This window comes from Sorex araneus, chromosome 6, assembly GCF_027595985.1.
Source record: "Sorex araneus isolate mSorAra2 chromosome 6, mSorAra2.pri, whole genome shotgun sequence".
Classification (NCBI taxonomy): Eukaryota; Metazoa; Chordata; class Mammalia; order Eulipotyphla; family Soricidae; genus Sorex; species Sorex araneus.
The window spans coordinates 40,412,504-40,424,861 of NC_073307.1; the positions used below are offsets into that span (position 1 = coordinate 40,412,504).

At 41.3% G+C, this 12,358-nt stretch overlaps 1 non-coding gene across 1 annotated transcript; it reads right to left on the reverse strand.

Moving 5' to 3' along the window:
- Nucleotides 1-10,018: 10,018 nt before the first annotated feature.
- LOC129406204 (U6 spliceosomal RNA) lies at nucleotides 10,019-10,125 on the reverse strand. The gene has a single exon (XR_008630867.1). It is a non-coding gene; the product is annotated as a U6 spliceosomal RNA (small nuclear RNA).
- Between the last annotated feature and the right edge of the window lie 2,233 nt (nucleotides 10,126-12,358).

A 12,358-nucleotide genomic window follows, 5' to 3' on the forward strand; every position in this document is an offset into this window, starting at 1 on the left:
ATAATGAATTAATATTTAAATTGTGGAATAGGATTGGAGTGTTTTGTTTAGAGAAATGTCTTAATTGAAACAATAGTGTAATGTAACTTAAATAAAATTTTTGAAATATTTGACTCATTAAAAAATCAAACTAGGAAATATTTATACTGGTTTTAAAGGGGCTAGAGAGATAATATAGTGGAGTAGGTGCTTACCTTGCATGCAGCAAATCCAGGTTTGATCCCCAGTATCCCATATTGTCCCCCATGCATTGCCAGAAGTATTCCTGAATGCAGAGCCAAGAGTCACCCCTGAGCATTTCCAGGTGTGGCCCTAAAACAAAAACAAACAAATGAACAAACAAACAAACAATATTTTCTTAAAAAATGTTAGGAGCCCCAGCAATAGAAAAAATAGGCAGGACATTTGCCTGGCAGGTGGCCAACCCACTTAGATCCCTCACACCCCATCTGCTCTTCTGAGCCCCACCAGAAATGATCCCTGAGCACAGAGTCAGGAGTAAGCCCCAAGCATTGCCAGGTATATCCCCCAAACAAAAATAAACAAAAGGAACTTTAATGATTACTTCAAATAACTACTTTTTATTATTATAATATAAAGCATTGCCAAGCCAGAATATAAAGAATAAGAATGCTATCTAAAGTCATATCACACAGATATAATAACTGTCACTGTCACTGTCATCTCGTTGCTCATCGATTTGCTTGAGCGGGCACCAGTAATGTCTCCATTGTGAGACTTGTTACTGTTTTTGGTATATCCAATACCCCACAGGTAGCTTGCCAGGCTCTGCTGTGCGGGTGCGATACTCTTGGTAGCTTGCCAGGCTCTCCAAGAGAGGCGGAGGAATCCAACATGGGTTGGCCGAATAAAAGGCGAACGCCCTACCGCTGTGCTATCGCTCCAGCACTATTTACATTTTGCAGTATTTTCAGTTTCCATGCATACATTTCATGTCCATTTTTATTTTGTTAATGTAGCAATAATGGATAGCATTTACTGATCAATTACTTTGAGCTGGCCATACTAAGTACTTTATATACATCACTTTATTTAATCATCACCAGGATCTTGTGAAAGTAGATACTAATTTAATTCCCATTTTATAGATAAGGAAATGGGCCCCCAAAGTTAACTCTTTTATTGTTGTTGTTTTGGGGCTCCACCTGCTGGTGCTCAGAGCTTACTCCTGTCTCTGTGCTTAAGGATCACAGCTGTGGGGTTCCGGCGACCATATGTGGTGCCGAGGGTTGAATGGGGGTTGGCCATGTGCAAGGCACCTGTGGGCATTTGGGTTATTTTCATATTTTGGTTATTGTATATAGTAAACACTACATACAATAATACTTATTGTTTATAGTGGTCATTGTATATAGAGTGCAGATGTCTTTTCTACATGGAGCTTTTGGGAACTGGGGTATATTCCCAGGAGTGGAATTGCTGGGTCATATGGGAGCTCAATTCCTAGATTTTGAGGGATATCCATTTTGTCTTCCCAAAAGACTGGAACAGTCAACATTCCCACCAGCAGTGAATGAGGGTCTTTTTTTCCCCTCATCCTCGCCAACTCTGATTGTTGTTGTTTTTTAATGACTGCCATCTTTGTGGTGTGATTTAATCTCATTGTTGTTTTGATTTGCATTTCTCTGCAAATGATATAGAGCATTTTTTTCATATGCTTCTTGGCCATTTGTATTTATTTTTTGAAGAAGTTTCCGTCCTTCTCTTCTCCTCATTTTTTGATAAGGTTGGATGCTTTCTTTTGTGAAGTTCTACCAATGCTGTATATTTCTGGCGTATTAACCCTTTGTTAGATGAGTGGTGGGCAAAAACTTTCTCATAGTCTATGGGCTGTCTTTGTATTCTGGTCATTAGTTCCTTTGAGGTACAGACACTTCTTAGTTTAATGAGTCCCATTTTTTAAATCTTAATTTCTATTTACTTGATCAGTGGTGTTTAATAATTGAAGATGCCTCTAGTTTTAATGTCATAAATAATTCTGCCTATATTTTCCTCTATGTAACTTAAGAATTCAGCTCTAAAATCTGGCCTTTAATCAATTTTAATATGACTTTTGTGCATGGCATTTGAAAGAGATCTGAGTTCATTTTTTAAAAATGTGACTAACTAGTTTTTCCAACATCACTTATTGAAGAGGTTTTCCTTGCTAAACTTCATATTTTCTTTGCTCCTTTATCAAAGATTAACTGACCATATACCTGAGGGTCTGTCTATGGATCTTCTATTCTCTTCCATTCATGTGAAGGTCTGTCCTTATTCCAGTACCATACCGTTTTAATTACTACTACTTTATAATACCACTTTGAAGTGGGGAAAGTGATGCTTCCCATATTCTTTTCCCCAAGGATTTCTTTAGCTATTCAGGAGGTGGGGGGTAATTTTTCCATATAAACTTCAGGAGTGTTTGATCTATTTCTTTGAAAAATATCATGGGTACCCTTATAACGACTGCATTGAATCTGTATAATGCTTTCAGATATATTGCCATTCTGACAATGTTAATCCTCCCAATCCATGAGTAGGGGATGTGTTTCCATTTCCTTGTGTCCTCTTTTATTTCTTGAAGTAGTGTTTTGTAGTTTCTGATAACATTTTTAAGGTAATACATTTAGAAAATGTCTCATCCAATTCTAGGAAGCAAGCTACAAGGCCTAAATCTTATGTTCTCTACCTTTTTCTTGACTTGTTTTTGTCATTTGCCATTAGATTGTGTGCATTTCCCCCTGTCACTAAGTGTTTTTCATATGATTTTAAGGGCTGTAAAAGTGATCTATTTTGTCAGGCATACCCTAATGGCTTTCAGCATATCTATAATGACTTTCAGGTTGCTTCTGACTTTGAAGGCAAGGATCCTGTGTGAGTCATATCTGTGTGCCCAGCCTCTTCTGGATACGTGGGCACTTTGTTCAGGTTAAAAAGATGTCTATTGAACAGAGAGAAGGGAAAAGGTACTTCAGCTAAGGTAAAGTGACAAAAAATGGAAGATAGGCAGAAATAAAATTTACATTTATGGGAAAATGAAGGAGAAATTGGCAATAGAAGATACAGCTGGTGGGGCTGGAGCAATAGCACAGGAGGTAGGGCGTTTGCCTTGCACACGGCCAACCCGAGTTCGAATCCCAGTATCCCATATGGTACCCTGAGCACCGCCAGGAGTAATTCCTGAGTGTAGAGCCAGGAGTAGCCCCTGTGCATCACTGGATGGGACCCAAAAAGCAAAGAACAAACAAACCAAAAAAAAAATCATCTGGGAAGGTTTATTATTAAGAATCTTGAGTTGTATTGAACAGAAACCTCAGGCCTCAGGAAAGGTCAATGGTAGAGTGTCTGCCCTGCTTAGCAAGCAGGAGGTCATTGGGCCTTGAGATCCCCACAACACTGGCCCACAATCCAGGTAGTACTGGCACTGTGGTCTTTAGTGCTATAGCAACTTATGCCTTCTTCTCTGCACCACAAACAAGTATGTATATGAGCACCACAGTTCAAATGTGAATCCTTCCATGAGCACCGAAACCAAAACATGTTCCATCACTGCAACCAAATGTGTGGTCATTGTAGAAACAATAACAAAAGAACTGGAAGGTGGGGTGGAAAGACTCCACTGAAAAAGAAACAAAACAAAAACTTATTCAAACCAACACTTTAAGGTGATAATTATCAGTAGGGAAAGTGATAACACAGGATTCAAGACCAGAACTGGGCAGAGTGTTAACATGCTTTTGCCATTTGATTTGAGCTTGTCTCAGGATATCTGCTCGATTTTTACTTACCAACTGGCTCACATGTTTTACTCTTTTATGATCATGTATTTTCTTTATCCCAAGGGCTAAGTCAACACATGCTCATTATTACTGATTTGTCCTCACTAGCACCTTTCTAAATTGTCTCATGTCATCATGAAAGGCACAAAGATGGACTTAGCAGGATAGTTTCCAGAAATAATGTTGGAAGTAGAGGGGAGGTATGGAGAGGTCAGCATTAACTCTTCATTCCAGTCACAGACAATGACAATTCTCTATCTCTCTGAACATGTTGTGCCCTCTGCTTGAATACTCAGGTTCTTTTTTTGGTCTCATCCAGAGAGGCTCAGGGGTTATTCCTGGCTCTGCACTAAGAAACCACACCTGGCAGTGCTCGGGGGACTATACAGGATGCCAGAGATAGAAAGCAGGTCAGCCGCCTGCGGAATCAGTGCTTTATCTGCTGTACTCTATCCAGCTCCTGAGTATACAATTTTTAAAAAGTCACTTTTTTACTCCTGTATAATTAATGTAGAACAATGCCATAATTCTTTATTGTAGTCACTCGGTTACTTTTCCATCATCCTATAAGCATTTCCACAGCAAGAATAAGTGAGTTGTTGAAGAAGTATTTATATTTCTCCTACACTAGTATCATTTATTCACTCACATAATTCACTGAGAACAGTAAGACAATTGATATAAAAGTTCAGCTAAGTAAATGATAAGAATGGACAGGTTCCTCTATTTTACAATGGGCAGAGCCCAAGCTATCACAGGCAGGACAAAAGCTCTCACATTGCATCATACTAAAACACTTTTGGACAAAAGAACCCCTTAAGTTTCCAAAATTCTGTGCTATCACCATAAAGCTTTTAGATCAAGTATAATTTTCCTCTCCTTTGTTTTGTGCTTTTTGGATCACACTCAGCGATGCTCAGGGATTACTCCTGGCTCAGCACTCAGGAATCACTCCTGGCATTGATTGGGGGACCATATGGAATGCCAGGGATTGATCCCGGGTCGGTCCACCTCGGCCTCATGCAAGGAAAACGACTTACCCGCTGTACTATCACTCCGGTCCCTCCTCTCTTTTTCTTATCCAAAGTCTCATACCAAAAAATGAATAAATTGTATAGTCTGTGAAAACCCTCTCAGAGTGCCTGAAAAGGTACCAAGAATATCCCGCCCGCACGGCAGAGCCTGGCAAGCTACCTGTGGCATGTTCGATATGCCAAAAACAGTAACAACAAGTCTCACAATGGAGGTGTTACTGGTGCCCGCTCGAGCAAATTGAAGAACAACAGAACGACAGTGCTACAGTGCTAAGTTTCCAAGGGGAGGGAGAAGACAGGGAAAATGTAAGTGATATAACCACCAATGATAGAGACCTATTCCCTACCATAAAGACTTAAGACAATGTGGCCATTTAAGCTGATCATAGAGGGGCTTTGATGTATCACAGCGATAGATTTTCAAGAGAGAATCAGAGGTTTGAAGAACATTTTTGCCATCTTCCTCGTGTGAGGCACATCCCTTCAAGGACGAGGGAATGGATTTCCAGTGTGTTCTGCAAAACAGGCATAATAACAAACACCTGCATCTTATCTCAGTCTTTGCTGCTTTTCTCATAATAATGAAGCAGCCAGCTCCGACATTAAAGTGTAGAATATACCTGTGATCAGACTGTTTCCTAAATAACAGAGCAAAAACAAAGAAAAGGTCCAGAGTTTTTGCCATCATTTGGTTATCATTTTCACCCTAGTCTTATTTTTGGAATGTTTTTCTGGATAGAAAGAAGACAGAAAGGGGATGATATGGTGTTGGGCACATGACGTGGTGTGCGCAGGAGATCAAAACAGAATAAAACAAAAACACTGCCTGTGTGATCCAGGCCATCCCTGCCAGGAATGTGCAATTAATTCATTGTGGTGACCTCATTAAAAGCTGGGGCTTTTTCTGTTTGCACTCTGTTATCCTGAGCATGTTGGTGCTTGCTTTGAGACTCATTCTATTATGGCCACAAAATGATATAGGATGGTAGGTCATCGAGTTGGAGAAGAAGAGTCATTTGTTGGCACAGGTCTGTTATTATCTGTTAGGAAAATCTTCTGCAGGACACCCCCTACAGGGCTTCCTGTCCTGATTCATTGGCCAAAATTACACCTACTAAACCAGTCATAGGAGCTGGAATGATAATTGGCACCGATCACTGGTGTTGGACAGGAGTCTAGTTACCTCCCTCTGCACTTAGGAATCACTCCTGGCAGTGCAGGGTGGTGGGGAGGTTCAAGGGACTGAAGCAGGGTTGGACACTTATAAGGAAAGCACCTTACATGCTCTGCTATCTCTCTGACCCCGTTAACTTCTCTTAAATGCCAAGGCTTGGGGCTGGAGCCAAGTACAGCAGGTAGGGCGTTTGCCTTGCAGGTGGCTGACCCGGGTTCAATTCCCAGCATCCCATATGGTCCCCCAAGCACCACCAGGAGTAACTCCTGAGTGCAGAGCCAGGAGTAACCCCTGTGTATCACCAGGTGTGACCCCAAAAGAAAAAAATGTCAAGCCTACACTAGCCCTGAGTAAACAGGGTTACTCTTAGTAAAGAACAAATCAAAGATATGATTGAAGAGAACAAGGGCTCTTGGTTAGGAAACAAATAGGGTCTCTTACACAAATCTATAGCAGAGCAAATCAAGAAAAACTCCAGAAGCCTCTGGTCTGGGTATTTAAAGCAAGGGGAAATAGCCCTGCAAGCATGATTCATTCTAAGCGATTCATGATGTAGTTGCCTGGCATGATGAATGGGACATAGGCTTTGAAATTAAGCAGGAATTCTCATTTAGCTGTGACTTAACAGAGAAATTAATTTCTCTGAAATTCAATTTCCTCCTTTGTAAGACAGGGATAAGAGTATCTGCTCCTGAGAGCTCTTAGGAGGATGGAATACTAAGGTGGACATAAACTGCCTTGAATACTACAGGCATTTAAGGGAACATATTTCCCCCCATTTCTGAAATTACAATAATTGACAATGATGATTCTGAATCATCAATCAATACATTTTATTTTGTATTTTCTGCTTTAAAGAAGATAGTGAATATATTGTTGACACACTTTCCCCAAGTTTCATTAAAATATGGGACTCTTTCCCCTTTCCCCCTCCCTACCTGTAGGACCCACAATTAAACTTAGGGCCTCACAGATCAGTGCTCACTGCTGAGCTACATTCCCTGAACCCAAACAAAAAAATCGTGAAGTTTAGTTCTCAAGATAAGCAAAATGACTTATTAATAACAACTTCAAATGTTTGTGAAATTATTAATCTATTATTATTTTATTTACTTACATATCAATTTTTTTAAAGTATTGAGCCATACCCTGAGGTGCTCAGGATCACTCCTGGAAGTCCTCCGGGAACTCTATGGTGTTCCAGGGGTTGAAATCAGGTTGGTTGCATGCAAGGCAAGCACCCTATCCACAGTACTATCTTTTTGGTCCTTCACTTAATATTTTTTAGCTGGGAGTAGAAACATGCTACTGGCATCCATAAACAAAGGTTAGTGATACTGCTAAACAACCTCTAGCATATAGGAAGAACTTTCATGCGCCGATCCGAGTTCGATTCCTCCGCCCCTCTTGGAGAGCCCGGCAAGCTACCGAGAATATGTTTTTTTTTAAATTTTTATTGAATCACCATGTGGAAAGTTGCAAAGTTCTCATGTTTATGTCTCAGTAATACAATATTCAAACACCCATCCATTCACCAGTGCCCATATTCCACCACCAAAAACCCCAGTATACCCCCGCCCCCGCCCCCACCCCCCACCCCCAACTGTATAACTGATGAATTTCACTTCATTTTCTCTTTACCTTGATTACATTCTATATTTCAACACAAAACTCACTTTTATTGTTGGAGATTCCCCCCACAGCCCTACTACCAAGGAAGCATTTGATAATTAGTTTTCCATTAAAAGATTGTATATTTTCAGTTTTTAGAAAAGGTCGCGTGGCCGCTAACGTGGTTCGGAGTTGTCCCAGTCCTGCATCCCGGAGCCGTGTTAGTTGCTGCTCAGTGTCACAGGGGCTCCATCTGGAGAAGGTGTGCTGGCTGTACCTCCTCCGTCTGGATCCCGGTGTTGCTGACCCGGTTTCGGGTCCGGAGCATTCTCTGGCCACGTTGCTCACCAGAACGCCCAGCTGCTTCTCTGTTGAATGTGGCAAGATGGTGCCGAGGGTGGGTCGAGGGCGTGACTTCCGGCGGCCGGGCCACCTGGAGGCTGGGCTGGCACCGCCCCACTCCAGTGCCCCCCCCGCGGTTTGGAGTTGTCCCAGTCCCACATCCCGGAACTGTGTTAGTTGCTGCTCAGTGTCACCAGGGCTCCATCTGGAGAAGGTGTGCTGGCTGTACCTCCTCTGGATTCCTGGTGTTGCTGGCCCGCTACCGAGAGTATTGAGCCCGCGCGGCAGAGCCTGGCAAGCTACCCGTGCGTATTGGATATGCCAAAAACAGTAACAATAAGTCTCTCAATGAGAGACGTTACTGGTGCCCGCTCGAACAAATCGATAAGCAACGGGATGACAGTGACCTTACCACTGTAAAATATAATACAAATTTTATAGTAATGTTGTGGGTTAGGTATTCCTGATCTTTTAAGAGGTTGAGAAGGTCAAATTACAGGACTAGTCAAGTAAAAGGTCAAAATTACAGAATCAGTCAGGTACCTAATTTTCTCACACTCAAAAAATCATGCACCACCCCCGAAAAAAAAAAAAAAGAAAAATCATGCCCTTTTAACATGTTTGCTGGAGCATAGTATCTACATGGCATATGAGGTACTCAGGGAAAAATTAATTAAAAATTTTGTTTGTGTTCTATTTTGGTTTGTTTTTGAGTCACACCAATGATGCTCAGGGCTTACTTCTGGCTCTGCACCCAGAAATTCTTCCTGGTAGTGGTTGAGGGAACCATGTGGGATGTCAAGGACAGAACCCGGTCTGCCGTGTGCAAGGCGAGCACCCCACCCTCTGTACTATCCTATAGCCCTATATATGTGTTCTTTAAGGAAAAAAACTATGAAGATATTAAATGATATTTAAATATAAGAAGTAAAGCACAGTGTTCTTGCAGAGTTCATGTATAGCTTGAAAAGATTCTATTATAAAAGAAAGGAAAAAGGAGAAACACTTGAATAGGTACACATCTAAGTATATATAAGAACTAAGTGTATAGCGTATTTGTGCTAAACATTGAAAAGGATGGAAAAGGCAATAATTACAAAGCACTAAATATTCATGAAATACTAAAGAATATGAGACTCTTAGCATCTGGGATACACTAAATATATATATGATTTGTGGAAGCACTCAATGTGGAGGAGCTATTAATTTAATTACCAATTTGTGACAACCATACTGGGCCCAGGTGTCCTCTACTCAATAAACATAAATTAAGGTCAAGTTTATTCAGCAGTTAATTAGAAAATTACAGCTGTGATTTCCTATTTCTTTCCAGAACAGTGAGGCCTAAACTCCTGTCATTTTAGCACCAGATAGTAGGTACTTTGCTCTGGCGGCCTCAGGAAATTAATATAAGGACAATCACGTATTGTTTTCATTATGTCATTTCTTTGGGAAATGGACTGGGAGACAAACATTCACATTCAAGGGATGTATAAGGCTCTACGAACCACACTATTCAGAGTGGACAGAGACTAAAATTGGTCAGTGGGAAAGATGGACTTAAATGTTATGAGCAACTAGCTGTGGTTCTTTTGAACTGTGCAAAATTGAGGTTTTTACCTGGACTTGTGTGTCCCCTCATGGACAGGTAGTTGGAATTTATTCATCCTTGGTAAAGATGTCTTACCTTGGAAAAGCATCTTTTTAAGCTGTGGACAAATCCCAGAGCAGCTCCATTTTGAACTGCCAGTCACTCACTCACTCACTGAATAGATTGGGCAATGAGTGCCTTAAATTAAATACATACAATTACTGTCACTGTCACTGTCATCCCATTGCTCATCGATTTGCTTGAGCGGGCACCAGTAACGTCTCCAGTGTGAGACTTGTTGCTATTGTTTTTGGCATATTGAATACACCACAGGTAGCTTGGCAGGCTCTGCCGTGTGGGCAGGATACTCTCAGTAGCTTGCTGGGCTCTCCGAGAGTGGCAGAGGAATTGAATCCGGGTCGGCCGTGTGCATGGCAAACGCCCTACCATTGTGCTATAGCTACAGCTCACATACAATCACAAGCCATATAATTTTTTTCCCTTTTCTCTGCATTTCATGCTTGTGCAGGGGCCATGCTAATCTTCTCTGTATCGTTCCAATTTTAGTATATGTGCTGCCGAAGCTAGAGCGATGGAACAGCGGGTAGGGTGTTTGCCTTGTGTGCAGCTGACCGGGTTCGATTCCTCCCTCCATCTCAGAGAGCCCAGCAAGCTGCCGAGAGTATCTCGCCCACACAGCTACCCATGGGATATTCGATATGCCAAAAACAGTAACAAGTCTCACAATGGAAATGTTAATGGTGCCTACTCATACAAATTGATGAGCAATGGTATGACAGTGATACATTCTTTTCTCTATTTTTGCCATACTGGGTGGTGCTCAGGGCTTACTTCTGACTCCGGAGTCACTCCTGATAGGATCTCAGGGGACTATTTGGGGTGCTGGAATCAAACACAGGTGGGTCACATGCTAGATAAACACCTTACCTGCTGTACTATCTCTCTAGCCCACAGTCACAGGCTGACCTGAAGTGCTTGTGGTTAAGTTGAAGAGTTGACCGACTCTTAGAATAACTCGTATGGTATTAATAAAGCTTTGTCAGCCTTGTTATGTTCCGAAGGAAATCGTGCTTCAGCTCAGGTACAAAAGATGGTGGTTCCACAACGTGCAGTGAATGAACTGAGGGACAGGCTCTGCAGATGCTGCGCAGTGGAAAGCAGGGCCCAGGAATAGTGAAGAATGATCTGCAGAGGATCTAGGCGGAGTCCCAGAAAGACGCTAAAATCAAATGAAGTGAAGACAGTTCATTGAATTTGTTTGCTCTTAGACCTCATATGATGGAGGGGAATGCTCTCTTCACCTAAAACGCTGTCGACAGTGTGAGTGGAGGTTTGCAGAATGCAGGGAGAAGCAAAGGAAGTTGTCCCAGAGGAGGGACTGCACTTGGAACAACAGTCAGGGTTTCCAGAGGCAAAACGAAGCTATTTCAATTTTTTTTTTCGTGGAAATGTGATAGGTTTTTAAAATCCAGTGAAAATGTTTTTATAATGTAGGTAAGTTGGATAACATTTTTTAGGTGTCTGGTTTAAAGTCTCGGGATGGAAATACAGTTCAGTGGGCAGGGCGCTTACTATGTATGTGACTGACCTGGATTGTATCCCTGGCACTCTATTTGGTTTCCCAAGCCCTGCCAGGAGTGATCCCTGAGTGCAGAGCCAGGAAAAACTGGGTGTGACCCGAAAACAGAACAAAAGATAGCAAAAAATATATGTGTGTGTGTATATATATATATATATATACACACACACACACACATATATATATATATATATATATATATAATCTCTGATACTTGTAAATCCACTTTTTGGTGGGTAGTTGCAGTTTGCGGGATGCATTTTTTCCTTATTCTTTTATTCTAAATCTTTTTGTTGTGTATATGCCCACATGCATGTGGATTTCCAGGGATCCAGCCTAGGTCCTATAGATGAGCTTCATTCTAACCTTGTTCTTTGTGTGTTTGAGTCTATGTATGCCTCCTGTAATTGTAATAAAATTGTGCCTTTTTTATTTTTTCTTTTTGGATCACACCGAGCGATGCACAGGGGTTACTCCTGGCTCTGCACTCAGGAAATTTTTCCTGGCTATGCTCGGGGACCATATGGGATGCTGGGAATCGAACCCGGGTCAGCTGTGTGCAAGGCAAACACCCTACTTGCTCTGTTATTGCTTCAGCCCTTGTACCATTTTTCAATAATCCAGTTTGACAATCTCTGTCTTTGATTGGGTTATTATTATTATTATTATTATTATTATTATTATTATTATTATTTTAGCTTGTTTTTTGTTTGTTTGCTTTGAGACCACACTTGATGGTGCTCTGGGTTTACTCCTGGCCCTGCACTCAGGAATCACTCCTGGCTGACTCGGGAGACCATATTGGGTACCAGGGAACACGGGTTGGCTGTGAAGCACCTTATCCATCGTACAATCACTCCAGCCCTGATTGTATTATTTAATCCATTCACATTTGTGTCATTATTGAGATAGAGTTAGGTTTACATCAGTTATTTTTACTTAAAAAAACTATTCAGCACTGATTTAAAATATTGTGAACTCAGGGTTATAGTTTTCTATTTCTGTATCTGTATAATACTCACCAAACTCTCATCAAAATTCCAGGGCCATCCCACCACCAAAAAGACTTTTCTTTCACTTCTTCTAACCTCTGTCTCTTGAAAAACACCATAATTTTCACTGAGTCTAGGAGTTTTGTTTGATTTTTTGGGGGTCTCTTTTGCATTAGTTATTTATTTCAACATATGAGGGAAACTGTCAAGCAACTGTCTTTTACTTCCTTGG